This window comes from Nicotiana attenuata, chromosome 3, assembly GCF_001879085.1.
Source record: "Nicotiana attenuata strain UT chromosome 3, NIATTr2, whole genome shotgun sequence".
In the NCBI taxonomy this organism is placed as follows: domain Eukaryota; kingdom Viridiplantae; phylum Streptophyta; class Magnoliopsida; order Solanales; family Solanaceae; genus Nicotiana; species Nicotiana attenuata.
Genome location: NC_031991.1, coordinates 48,319,373 through 48,332,641, shown reverse-complemented (window position 1 = coordinate 48,332,641; position 13,269 = coordinate 48,319,373). Strand labels below are relative to the sequence as shown.

The window sequence follows — 13,269 nt, the reverse complement described above, 5'->3', positions numbered from 1 at the left end:
TATTTCCTATAATCCACTTATTTGCACAAGCCTCATTTTGCCATTTCTCCTTCTTCATCACTCTTTATTCCTTTTTCATTCTCTACAATTTGAGGTTTGCCTTCTTCTGATCATTTTAATTTTAATTTTTCTCTCCTTCTTACCTTCTGTTTGCACGGGCATTTTTTTATTCTCGTGTTCCGATTCGATTTACCTGTTGTAGGTGATATTTGGTTTAATTTTTCCTGTTGGTTTCGAATTTCAGTATTTTTTCCTTTAAGACTATACAAAGAAAATTTTGCAACAACTTTTAAGATTTTGTTGTATGTGTTTGGAGGTAATTGATTTTCTTCTTTTTTATTTTTTTGGTAGAAAATTTCAAGGTTTCAGTCTGTAATAGTGTGGTCATCTTCTTCAAACGCAGTAAAATTTGAGCCCTAATCCTCTGTGTAGAGAAAATTTTGCAACAGCTTCTAAAATTTTGATGCATGTGTTTGGAGATAATTAATTTCTTCCCTTTTAATTCTTTGGTACAAAGTTTCATTTTTTTTTCTGTAACAGTGTGGTCATCTTCTTCAAATGCAGTAAAATCTGAGCCCTAATCCTCTGTGTAACATTAATGGATGTCATTTTTGAGTGATTTTTCCATTTCGGATTTCTCTGACATCATATTGCTCTTCCGCTATGTGTTTTGTGTGTTCTGCATTGTCGTCTATTGTACAGAAAAATAAAGCTTATTCTTTAATTACATGTTATGGTATGTGAACTCTACGACTGTTGTCTAATGTTGCGGCATGTGACAACTTTGTATTTTTTGTTGTTGCTTATTTTGGAAAAAAGTGAGATGATAATTTCTTTCTTGTTTCTATCAATTGATTGGAATTGAACTGAACTAGAGTTATTCAATTGAATTTTCTATATTTTCTGAATTTATGTGTTTCTGTAACTCATTTTCTGAAGGTCGATTTTTATTAGACTTTGCAGGTATGCATTTTCTATTTGGACCGTTAAGCTCTTAACACTGTTAGTAAGCTCAATTATCTATTTTTGCTTATATCATCTAAATTTTTAGGTGATATGAAGCTTAAGAAGCAGATGAACTGCCATAGTATTGGTTAACATGATAGACTAACAGTCAAGTATAATCATAGATTTGGATTTTGTGTGTGTAAATTCTTATGTGATTATTTTAGCACCTCAGACTTTATTTCCTAATAATAGGTTAAACTGGTGACACAATTTCCTGATTACCTTTTATGCTTCTTGTTGCAGTAGAAAGAAGAGGAAAGAGGGTAAAATTTATGCAACAAAAAGGAAAAGTAAGTTAATCTTCTTATACAAATTATATTGGCAATTGATATTTTGTTTCCTTGATTTTGAGTTGCCGCCAGCTGCTTAAACATGTCAAAATTTGTTTTTCTGGTGACATGGTGCCAAATATGTCATCGATTGACATGTGTGACTTTCATGTTTCTTCAACTTGTATGTGCTAATTAATCGGTTGTTGAACACTGACACTCTTACCTTCTTTTTTTCCTCATTCTAGCTGATAGATTGTATCTTGTATAACTTATTTTAAAGTTCTTTTATATCAGTAGTTTATCTTGTGTAACCGGGTGAGAAGCCTAATATGTACAAAAAATGGATTGCATCTTCTCAAAGCTTGAATTTTTCCATTAAAACAACAATAATAACAACGCCTCAATCACAAGCGAGTTGGTAATAAATTCTTCACTTGAGACAACATATTTGGTATACAAACAACATTGTCAAATGGTGTCATTATATGTGATACAAGTTGTACTTTAAAAAAATATGTAATTGCATGGATACATTTGTATATAACCTTCTGTTCTTAAATTTGTTCTTAGAGCTCCAGGGGAAGAAGTTATTAGCAATACATTATGGACCTACTGAGAATTCTCATATTGCTAGCGTTAGGGAGGCATTGACGCATTTTGTTGTCTCATTGAATGACAAGGAGTGGTTGAAAGAAGAGAGAGAATCTTGCTAAGGGAGTGAAACAACAATTTCAAGAGATGATGCTTCAGCGCTCAGTGAATCTACTAAGGTACATTTCTCCCTGCGGGCTGCGGTTGATATGTTAATGAGGAGACACTTCTTTCTAATTAGATTGTTTCTCATATAGTACTTGTATGCACATATCCATGATCTTTCACAGGGACAAAACGAGCAACAACCCTTGAGTTCTAATACCGTCAATTTTCATATAAACCTTGTTTCTCAGTGATTTCCTGTTTTCTCCATGTTTTTGGATGATGCTTATATGTATTAGCAAACTTCTTATCCATCCAGTTGATAATATTAAAGTTGATTGACTAATCATAGTATATATGTCTCTCCCTTATTTGTATGGATTGGAATGTGTAATTCCAACTTACTCACAATTATTCTTTTCCAGCCTTTATACTAGGATCATATGTTTCCCCAATAATGTGTAATTCTAATCCTTTCTTTCACCTGGATATCCAATTCTAATTTTCTTTTTTACTTGCAATTTTGTGAAAATAGAAAATAGAAGAGAGAAAACATTTGTTTAATTGGTTGTAAAAATAAAAGAAGAATTCGTTTAACTTTCAACAACTTTGAGTGAGTGTAGGGGTGATATCACTTGGATAAAAGTTGCTCTTTAATATTATTGTTGATATTTATCCTGGTGGTCCTTATTGGGCGATATACCGCATTGTTGATTTCAGCACTAATTCAATAATTTGTGATCCATTTCTAGCTATATATTTTGATTTTTGCGTGAAAAGATATAATGCCATCTTTAATTTTACACCTTTAGATTATCTGAATATTAGGATTGGCTGTTTGACAACATAACATTATCAGTTTTTTATAAACAAATTTAGTTGTGCAAATGTTATTCTATTAAGGTAGTGTTTTGAAGGTGATGCTATAATGAAAGTGTCTATATTGCATGATTAGAAAATTTTGTGTCCAAGAAGTGAAGTTAATACTTTTAAAGCTTGTTTTTCTTTTGCATCGTTCTAGAGGATTGTCTGAGGTTTCTTCAACTCAGCCAGTAGAGCTTAATGTTGCCAAGTGTTAGAATTTTACTCTCCTCTCCTCAGTTTAGAGTGTCTCCATCCTTTCTCCATCTGTCCTCGCTACCAACTGGGCTTCCTGTATAGAGATAAAAATGCTATGGTGATTGGGGATTATCATTCTTAGCTAAAGGTTCGTATGACATCTTACTTCTTAATACATTACATTAGTACTATCCTTTTTGAGTAGTGTGACCGTACAAAGTGGTACGTGGGGGGGGGGGGGTGTTCCTGCATTATTTTGTTCTGTTTTCTACATTATTGTCAGTTTCTGCTCCATATTTGTGCAGTATGCGCTTACTTTTCAGTTGGTGCGCCATATTCTTGTATCTTCTTTTTTTTTTTTGCTGTAGATTTTCCTGCATTTTGCCCTCTATGCGTTTTCATTCATGCATGCTGCACCTGCTTTATAGGTTTTGCTCTTTTTGGGATGCGTTTACCTGCAATTTGCACATGTTTTTTTTGCAGTTCAACTCATATTTTTTTGCATCTGGGATAAAGTTCTCTCAAAATTGTATAGCAATGAAGGTATATTGAGTGATTGACTTTTACAAGAAGTGCAGTTTCTTTTGTACGATTGTCCTTGCATATTTCATATTGTGTATAACATAATAACTGAAATGAATGTACATTGTATGGAGCTATTATGTAAATATCTAATCAGCATGATCATAGGTTTTCTTTATATGTAAATGGTTATTATGCTAAACAATTGAAATAAATATGAACCTTTTTGGTACAATAATGCCGAGGTACAATAATGTCGGGCTTATGCCCGTGCTGTGCACGGGCCCGTGCCATCTAGTAGATACTTAAGGCAAAAACTTATACTAATAAGTACTCCAAATGTTAATAAAGTTTATGGACATTTTTCAATTTATATTTTTTATGAAAATTAACTCATTCGATATTATATACAATTGCCCTACTTTAGAGCAATCTAAAAGAAAATAAATTTTCATCATTGATTAAAACAATAACTTATTCAAGGTTTTTTTTATGGTTTCTGCAAATGAATTTCCAGAATTGTGGTCCCGGAGAAAACAATTATTTTTTCTTTATCTATTGATTAATCACGGAGGAGTTAGGAAAGTGCAACAATAGGGATTTCCTTGAATAGATTTGTGAAAGGTTCTTTTTATATATTTATGTTAAATGTTTAAAGAAAAAAAAGGAGAAAATAAATTTCAAAATTAACTAATAAGATCAAAGAAAAAGTCAATACAGAGAAAGAAGAAACAAAGGATCCTCCTGTAATTGTCTTAAATGCACCAAACAAAAGCTTTTAAAAAATGAGCCAAGCCAGGTTCGAGCCCCTACCATGTGGGTGAAAAAGGTGGTGCCTTACCAATGGCACCTTGAGCCTTTTTGTTATTGAGGGTGCCACTTAAAATATTTGTATACATTCCTTCTATATACACATGCATGTATATATACTATTTCATAGTCTCTGCCAAAGCTTGAGGGTGGCGTACTACCCCGTCCCTTACACGTAGATCCGCCCCTGATCAGAGCAAGTTCTTTCTATAAGGTTAACACCTAGAAAGGATCAACATAGCTGCTCCACCAAACTTTGAAGAAGGAAAATCAACCTACATACCACCAAGATTCAATAGCCAATACTATGGCTGATAGAAGATGAGGATGCATGATTTTATCATGGCAGAAAATCAAAGCTTTAGGATGTTATTTGTGATGGAAACTTTGTCCCCATGAAGACCACTGGCGAGGGAAGAATTTGTGACTACCCGGCCGGTTGTCTTAAGAATTAACGCCCCGATCCCCTATTATCTGCTTTCCCCAAGTTTATTCCTACTATTTTGATTTGCCGGGACGTTCGGTTTTGAGTTCGAAGAGTTTTGGGACACTTAGTTCGTAAATGAGAGCTTAACTGTTGGAAAATGGCTCATGGTCAGAACAGTGTGAAAACGGCCTCGGAACGGAAATTCGATTGGTTCCGTTAGCTTCGTTAGGTGATTTCGGGGTTGGGAGCGTGTTCGGAACGTGTTTTGGAGGTCCGTAGCTAATTTAGGCTTGAATTGCCGAAAGTTGGAATTTTGAAGTTTCCGGTTCGATAGTGAGATATTGATCCGAGGGTCGGAATGGAATTCCGGAAGTTGCAGTAGCTCCGTCATGTCATTTGGGATGTGTGTATAAAATTTCAGGTCATTCGGACGTGGTTTGGTTAGGTTTTTGATCGAAAGCGTGTTTTGAGAGAAAATGAAGTTCTTAGGCTTAAATCGGTGATTAATTCGAGTTTCCGATGTTGTTTTAGGTGTTTTAAGGATTGGTACAAGTTTGAATGAGTTAGTAATCAGAGTTTGATTGAGACTCAATTGCTGATCCTTTGTCGAATTTGAGTCCTATAACAATACAAACTCCAACCCTTATCCTTGATCTGGATTAAGTTATCTCCACATTAGGAGACTTCATCTCCTCATCCTTTATGCAACCTTTTCGATCAATTCAGAAGATATTGCTGCTTGATTCTTGAGACTTATCTTCTTCACGTGCATCTCACATGTATAAGTAGATAACCACTGTGTCTCACATGATGAACCTGGTCCATGACTGAGTTCATTTGTCAATCTTCAAAACTTCATCTGAACTTGGGCCAACAAATTCCCCCTTTTTGATGATGACAAACTCTGTGCTTTTACTGATCAGAGAACCTGTGGAACTCAGCTTAATTATCAACACTTTAACTTAGAAATCTTAACTTATCATTAAGGACCAGGTTTAATCAGGTTATAAATATCACTTTAGTTCAGAATACAAAGTAAAGCACAATATCTCTTCCCCTTTTGGCATCATCGAAAAGTTGCATATATTGTGAACCCAGATATTAATAATTACTCATGGCCATTGGGGCAACTGCAAGTGAAAACATGGTTTAATTAATCAACAACCAGCAAACAAAATTAACTATTAAGATCAGAATCTGCAATAGAACAAGAGAAATAGCAAATTGTCATTGATTAGAGATGCCTCCATACACAGACCACAAAAAGAAAGAAAAAAAACTTCCAACCATGAGCAAAAACAAAAAAAATCCCTAACTGGGTCACTGGGGGGGGGGGGGGGGTTCTAGACTGGTTCAAAGACAGGGACTGGACGTCCTATGTCTTGGAGGAACTAGAGGGCTGGGTTTGGAGAAGGTTGAGCATATTCTGAAGCATTCCATCACTCTTTTCCTTTTCCTTTTCTAGCTCATATTTAAGGCCATTTCTCTCATTTTCCAGTTCAGCAATACGGGTCTGGAGCCTAGCAATTTCAACATCTTTTGTTCCACATTCTTGAACCAATGCCCTAACCTTGCTATTCACAAGAGTCTTCAGAGATGAACCAGGTTCAACTGGGGTGGCATCTACTGGATAGTCACAAGCCATAAGAGTCTTGACACCAAAGTGCTCCTTGCTTGATGCCATTTCCCACTTCTTCAAAGGCACATTTAGCCTTTCCAGAACAGTAGTCAATAGGAACCCATATGGTGTGGCATGAGCTTTGGAGCCATTGATGACTCTATCCAGTAGTTTGACATAAAAGCAGGCCAGTTTATCTGCTTTCCTCTCACAAGGCACTCCATGAGGNTTTGTTATCACTCTCATTTGCCCTAGACTCTAGACTTTTGCATTTTGCTTTTAGGATCACACATTCCCTAGACAGAACTTCTTTCTCATTGTTAATTATTTCAGATTCATCAATGAAGTCTAGTAATAGCTCAGCCAACTTTTCTTTAGACAACAATTTAATCTTGTCTTTGAGATGAAAAATACTTACCTCTTGTTCATCATCTGATTCTCCGATGGCCATCAGTGCTTGCTCTTCTTCAGCTTTATCTTCTGAGTCTTCATCCGAGGTTTCTCCCCATACAGCAACCATAGCCTTGGTTGAACCTTTGTTTCTTTTTGGTTGAACTTGTTCCTTCTTCCTGTTCCTTCGAGCTCTTTCTTTCTTCCACTCAATTTCCCATTGACGGTAGTTTTTGATCATGTGATCAGTCTTACCACACTTGTAGCAACCCTCATTGGTCTTTTTTTCAGGAGCTCTTGTCTTGTTGAAGGTTGTACCTCTTGAAGAACCCTTTCCTCTTAATAGGTACTTTTTAAAATCTCTAGTGATCATAGCCATCTCATCATCTTCCAGATCTGAACCTTCAGCAATTCTGAGAGCTAAGCTTCTCTCCTTCTTGGGGGTATCCATCTTTATGGTTTGCCTTCTCATTTCATAAGCAGTCAGATTTCCAATCAGTTCATCCAGTCTGAGAGTAGCAATATTCTTGGATTCCTGAATAGCAGTGATTTTGCTTTCCCATGTGACTGGCAGAACCCTAGTCAGAATTTTCTCAACCTTGTCTTCTTCAAGAATAACCCTTCCAAGAGACTTAAGTTCATTTGTCAGTGTAGTGAACCTAGTATACATCTCCTGGATAGTTTCTCCTTCCTTCATACTAAAATTCTCATATTGAGAATACAGCAATGTTCCTCTTGATCTTTTCACTTGAGGTGTTCCTTCATGGGCCACTTGCAAAGTGTCCCATATCTCCTTAGCAGTAGTACAACTTTGGATCCTACTGTACTCATCTGGACCTAGTCCACACACCAGCCATTTCTTGGCCTTAGCATTTTTCTCCCACTTTCTCAGATCTTCAGCAGTACAGTCAGCCCTTGTCTTTGGCACATCAACTCCTTCAGCATTTTTCTTTGTGGTTGCTAGGGGACCATCACTGACTATGTCCCAAAGTTCATAGTCTTCCCCTATGATGTGATCTTTCATCCTGTTCTTCCACCAAGAATAGTACTGACCATTGAAAAGTGGAGGTCTAGCAGTGGATTGCCCTTCCCAGTTCCCAGGTGGTGCACTCATGTTGATCTTTTCCTAAGGTGTTAGCCTCTTCAAGGATAACCTGCTCTGATACCAATTGATGTTCTAAACGTCAATACCACACAAGAGGGGGGGGGGTGATTTGTGTGGTACCCAATTTTCGCTCTAGAAGAATCTGGTCCTTCTAATTGTACTTACTACTACTGTTTGCGGAATTAAAAGTGCATAAAATAAAGAACTCAGAGATTTTTACGTGGAAAACACCTGGCTCAAAAGGTGAAAAAACTACGACCTACTACTCAGTAGGATTTTCCCAAACTTCCACTAAAATCACTGAGCCAAAAATAGCATTTACAAAACTCTTGTAAACCTAAGGATTAAACTCTAATCCCTGTGTGGCACACAGCCTCAACTGCTGCGACACTTTCAAGTTAACTCTAACTTGAATACTCAAAGTACCTAATACAATTGCTTCTATGAAAGCTGGAAAGGTACAACTTTAAACCACCTACTACAATTGAACTAGAATAAGAATAAACGCAATAGAATTGGTTCTTCTATCTTGTCCAAGTAGCTTCAGGAATGCACACTTGAATTTCACATAAATTGCTTGCAAAATTGCCTAGCTATTTTGCTCTCAATTTAGTTTTTACTTCTGCATTTGTGCAACACCTGTAAAAGAGAACAATCATTGTTATTTAATGAGTTAGTAATCAGAGTTTGATTGAGACTCAATTGCTGATCCTTTGTCGAATTTGAGTCCTACAACAATACAAACTCCAACCCTTATCCTTGATCTGGATTAAGTTCTCTTCACATTAGGAGACTTCATCTCCTTATCCTTTATGCAACCTTTTCGATCAATTCAGAAAATATTGTTGCTTGATCCTTAAGACTTATCTTCTTCACGTGCATCTCACATGTATAAGTAGATAACCACTGTGTCTCTCATGATGAACCTGGTCCATGACTGAGTTCATTTGTCAATTTTCAAAACTTCATCAGAACTTGGGCCAACAGTGTGTAAAATTTCAGGTCATTCGGACGTGGTTTGGTTAGGTTTTTGATCGAAAGCGTTTTTGAGAGAAAATGAAGTTCTTAGGCTTAAATCGGTGATTAATTCGAGTTTCCGATATTGTTTTAGGTGTTTTAAGGATTGGTACAAGTTTGAATGGGGTATTAGGCGATGTTGGTGCCTTGGGTTGAGGTCCCGGGGGCCTCGGGGTGATTTCGGATGGTTGACGGGAAGATCGGAGAAGTGTTACAGCAGCTGATGCATTGCTGCTTCTGGTATTTTCGCATCTGCGGCTTGGGAACCGCAGATGCGACGTGGTGGACCGCAGAAGCGGGGTTGGCCAGGCCCATCAGGCTCCGCAGATACGGTGGTATTTCCGGAGAAGCGGATCCGTATCTGCGAGATCAGGACCGCAGGTGCGGAGTTTTATATTTTTAAAGGTTCCGCAGATACGGTGGGGTTTCCGCAGAAGCGGACCCGCATCTACGAGAACAGGACCGCAGGTGCGGAATTTTGGGTTTTTAATGAAACCGCAGAAGCGGCTCAAGTTCCGCAGAAGCGGGACCGCAGGTGCGGTCCCTTGACCGCAGAAGCGGAAACCACTGGACTGAAATATGAGAATAAGGGTTTTTGTTTCAAAAGTTAGAAAAATCAAATTGGAGCTCGGGAGAGGGCGATTTTGAGAGGGATTTGAAGAGGAGATCATTGGGTAACGTTTCTTTAACCCTTTCTAGTTATATTCCATCAATCTATAGTTAATTTTATCATTTAAATTCGGATTGGGGATCAAAAATTGGGAAAATTTGGAAGAAACTTCTTAGACCGAATTATTGAGTTTTGAGTGGGTGTTTGACCTCCGATTTGGGAGATTTTTGTATGGTTAGACTCGTGAGAGTGAGAGGGTTCTGAAATGTAAAAATTATTCGGTTCCGAGACGTTGGCCTGAGGGGCATTTTGGTCATTTTACCTAAATTCGCGTCTTAGCTTTAAATTTAATAGTAGAATCAGTTGCTTGAGATGTTATTTACGATATGTAATTGAATTGAATAGATTTGGGCCATTTGGAGTCGGATACTCGTGGCAATGGCGTGGTTTCTAGTTGATTTTGTGCCGGTTCGAGGTAAGTGGCTTGTCTAACCTTGTGTGGGGGACCTCCCCCTTAGGATATGATATTTGATAATTGAACGCCTTGTACGTGAGGTGACGAGCGCGTACTTGAGCTAATTGTTGAAAACCCGGTTTTTACTTAAAGATATTGAGACTGAGTTTCTTTCGTATTTGCCTTATTCTACTTGCAATTATAACCTGTGTTAGATTAGAAAAGCGTGATTAGTCGATTTAAATTGCTACTTAAGTTGCCTTGACTGTACTACGTGAAGCATGTTAGGCTAGTACTACCTGTTGCTTGTATCTTTGCACTTCCTTTCTGAATATCTTCTGGTTGTGGTTGCGCATTTACATTGGGACTACGGATGTGGGATTCTGGTAGCTCCCCCTTGTTTGTTTACTTTGGGACTACGGGTTAGATTTCTGGTAGATCCCCCTACACTTTTACTTGGGACTACGGGTTAGATTCCCGGTAGATCCCCCCGCACATTGATAGTTGGACTACGGGACGGTATCCCGGGAGCTCCTCGGACAGTTGATGAAATGGACTACAGGACGGTATCCTGGGAGATCCTCGTTGTTGGTACTAATATTGAGTTGTTTTACTCTGTGTTACCTTATTCCTTGCGTGTTATTGTTGCTTCGTATAACTTGCCTTACTTCATAGTTTTATTCATTATTTCTGTTTACTTCATACTGTTGCAAGGCTTATTATTATATTTTATCTCAGTAGGGCCCTGACCTTCCTCGTCACTACCCGATCGAGGTTAGGCTTGGCACTTATTGAGTACCGCTGTGGTGTACTCATGCCCCTTCTGCGCATGTTTTTCATGTGCAGATCCAAGTACTTCATCCCAGGCATATCACTCTCGAGACGGAGAGATCTACCTGAGACTTCGAGGTACTTCTAGCGCGTCCGCAGACTAGGAGTCTCTATCTTATTCCAGCTTTAGTAGATAGTCTTTCCTTTCTTTCAGTTTTTTAGACATTCTGGAGCTAGAGCAGTGTATTACTCTTCTATTAGCCTGTGTTTCCCGTGAGTTTCCGGGCTTTGGGGTGATATTGTAGACTTCCGCATTATGGAGTTGTATATGCCGGGCGGCATTTATATATATAGTTCTGTTTAGTTGTTCAGTTTTAATTAATTATTTCGCCAGTTATTTTGTTTTTCCGCATTGTTAGGCTTACCTAGTCGTAGGGACTAAGTGCCATCACGACATGTTCACGGAGGGGGAACTAGGGTCGTGACAGAATTACAGTTCTAAAGACAAGGAAGGAATATAATGATATTGATCGGAAGGCCATCGAGAAAAACTTCAGGGCAAAGAAGATCCTCGTTTGTGGCATTGGACCAGACGAGTACAACCGCATCTCAGCCTATCCAAGGAGATCTGGAAGGCTCTCCAAACTGCACATGAGGGAACCACTCAAGTCAAGCAGTCAAAAAATTGACATACTTACCACTAAATATGAACTCTTCAAGATGAAGGAGGATGAGTCTATTCAGGGCACGCATACTGATGTGTGGCTATAATTCATATTTTTGCACATTATATGCTTTGCGTTTTACATGCTTTAATGTTAATATATACTTTGTTTGAGCGTAATGGAGTCTATTTTATGTGTAGGTGCATCGGAAATGAAAGTAGAGCTAAAGGGATGCTTAAACGTCGAAAGTGCGCTCGAGAACGGTGAAAAGGAGAAGCCGGGCAAAAGCCAGCTCGACCAGGCTTTATCCAGGCTAGGCCAGCTTAAAGCCAGGCCTAGGCTGGCTTTATCCAGGCGAGGCCAGCTTAAAGCCAGGCCTAGGCTGGCGTTATCCAGGCGACGCCGGGCCTAAGGCCAGGCCCAGTCCGAGTTTTGAAGGTTTTAAGTGTTTCCCTATTTGACTAGGAGTTGACCTACACATTTAGGGCTTGTCCCAAACATATAAATAGCCCCAAAAATGCCACTTTGTAGGACTTTTGCAAACGGAGGCAAGAATAGCTCGTGGAACACTACTTGGGAGTTGAAAACATTAGTTTCTACATCTCTTTATCCTTACTCTATAATTTAATTATGCAAATTACTTTGGATATTTGAACTATGAGTATGAGTAGCTAAACTCATAATCTAGGGTTTTGATGGAACCTGTTGAAGGATGATCTTCTCATTTTGTTAATATAGACTAGTAATCGTACAGGCGCGATGCGCGGTCAATATTAAAAAAAATATTAATTAAATTATAATCGGGCTTGTTTGATCCTAGTAGACCGTATTGCTTTAATAAATTTCAATTGTCATCTTATTTGTCAATACGATATACCCAACCCTCACCGATGTTTGAGTAGTCAATTTCTTTGTTAATTTTTAGTAAATAATTTTTTTGTTATTAACTAATTATGCCATGTGCCTTTTTTCTAGACTACCACTCGGATTAATGTGGGGCCTTTTTCCTTAGCTTTTAATAATATATAGATAGATTATTAGCATATTACTTGTTTAATATTTTTGTTTGCTATTTGTAATATAATAGAAGATATATATTTTATTACTCTTGAAAATATATATTTTTTATTTTAAATTTTATTATATTTTTCTCAATAATATTATTTGAATTTTAATGAATAGATATACTTTTTATTTCAAAAAATAAAAAAGAAAATGATTTAAAAAATGAAATAAAGAAATTAACTAACCTAAACCAACCCTCACCCATGTTTTAGTAGTTAATTTAGGTAGTTAATTTCTTTGTTAATTTTCAATAGATAATTTCTTTGTTGTAACTAATTATTCCATAAGGTTTTTTTCTAGGCTACCACTTGGCTTAAGGAGAGGGCTTTATCCTCTCCTTTTAATAATATACAAAGATATATAGAATATAGAATATTAGAAAGAAACTACTCCACAATTTGAATCAAAAGTTTTTTATTGCTTTATTTTTGTTTTTTTATTTTAAAATAATTATAAAACTCCAACTTGAAACTGCTCCCCAATTTGAAATTGTAATTTTTTATTTTAAAACTCCAACTTGAAACTACTCCCTGATTTGAATGAGTAGTTTTTCTTCTTCTTTTTTCGTTTTTTTATTATAGTTAATTTTTTTTATTTTAAAATAATTTTAAAACTCCAACTTGAAACTACTCNATTTGAGCTTAGTCTCACTATGGTATTGTGGCATCAATAGAGTAAAAGGTGTTATGAGTTATTGAGTGTATCTCGATCCATGGCATCGAGCCAACTGGGGGAGTCTGCTGTGAGCAGTTGATTACATGGTTAGGTGCTATGTTGGTT

The 13,269-nt window shown here is 37.2% G+C and overlaps 1 long non-coding RNA gene across 5 annotated transcripts; it reads left to right on the top strand.

Annotated features, from left to right (window-relative positions):
- LOC109223691 lies at positions 1 to 11,745 on the top strand. Of its 5 annotated transcripts, none has more exons than XR_002067646.1 (5): positions 1 to 94; positions 1,252 to 1,298; positions 1,851 to 2,050; positions 3,078 to 3,183; positions 3,519 to 3,735. It is a non-coding gene; the product is annotated as an uncharacterized LOC109223691 (long non-coding RNA). The 5 variants fall into 5 exon arrangements; XR_002067645.1 differs by having other exon boundaries at positions 2,998 to 3,183; XR_002067647.1 differs by lacking the exons at positions 3,078 to 3,183; positions 3,519 to 3,735 and adding an exon at positions 11,625 to 11,745.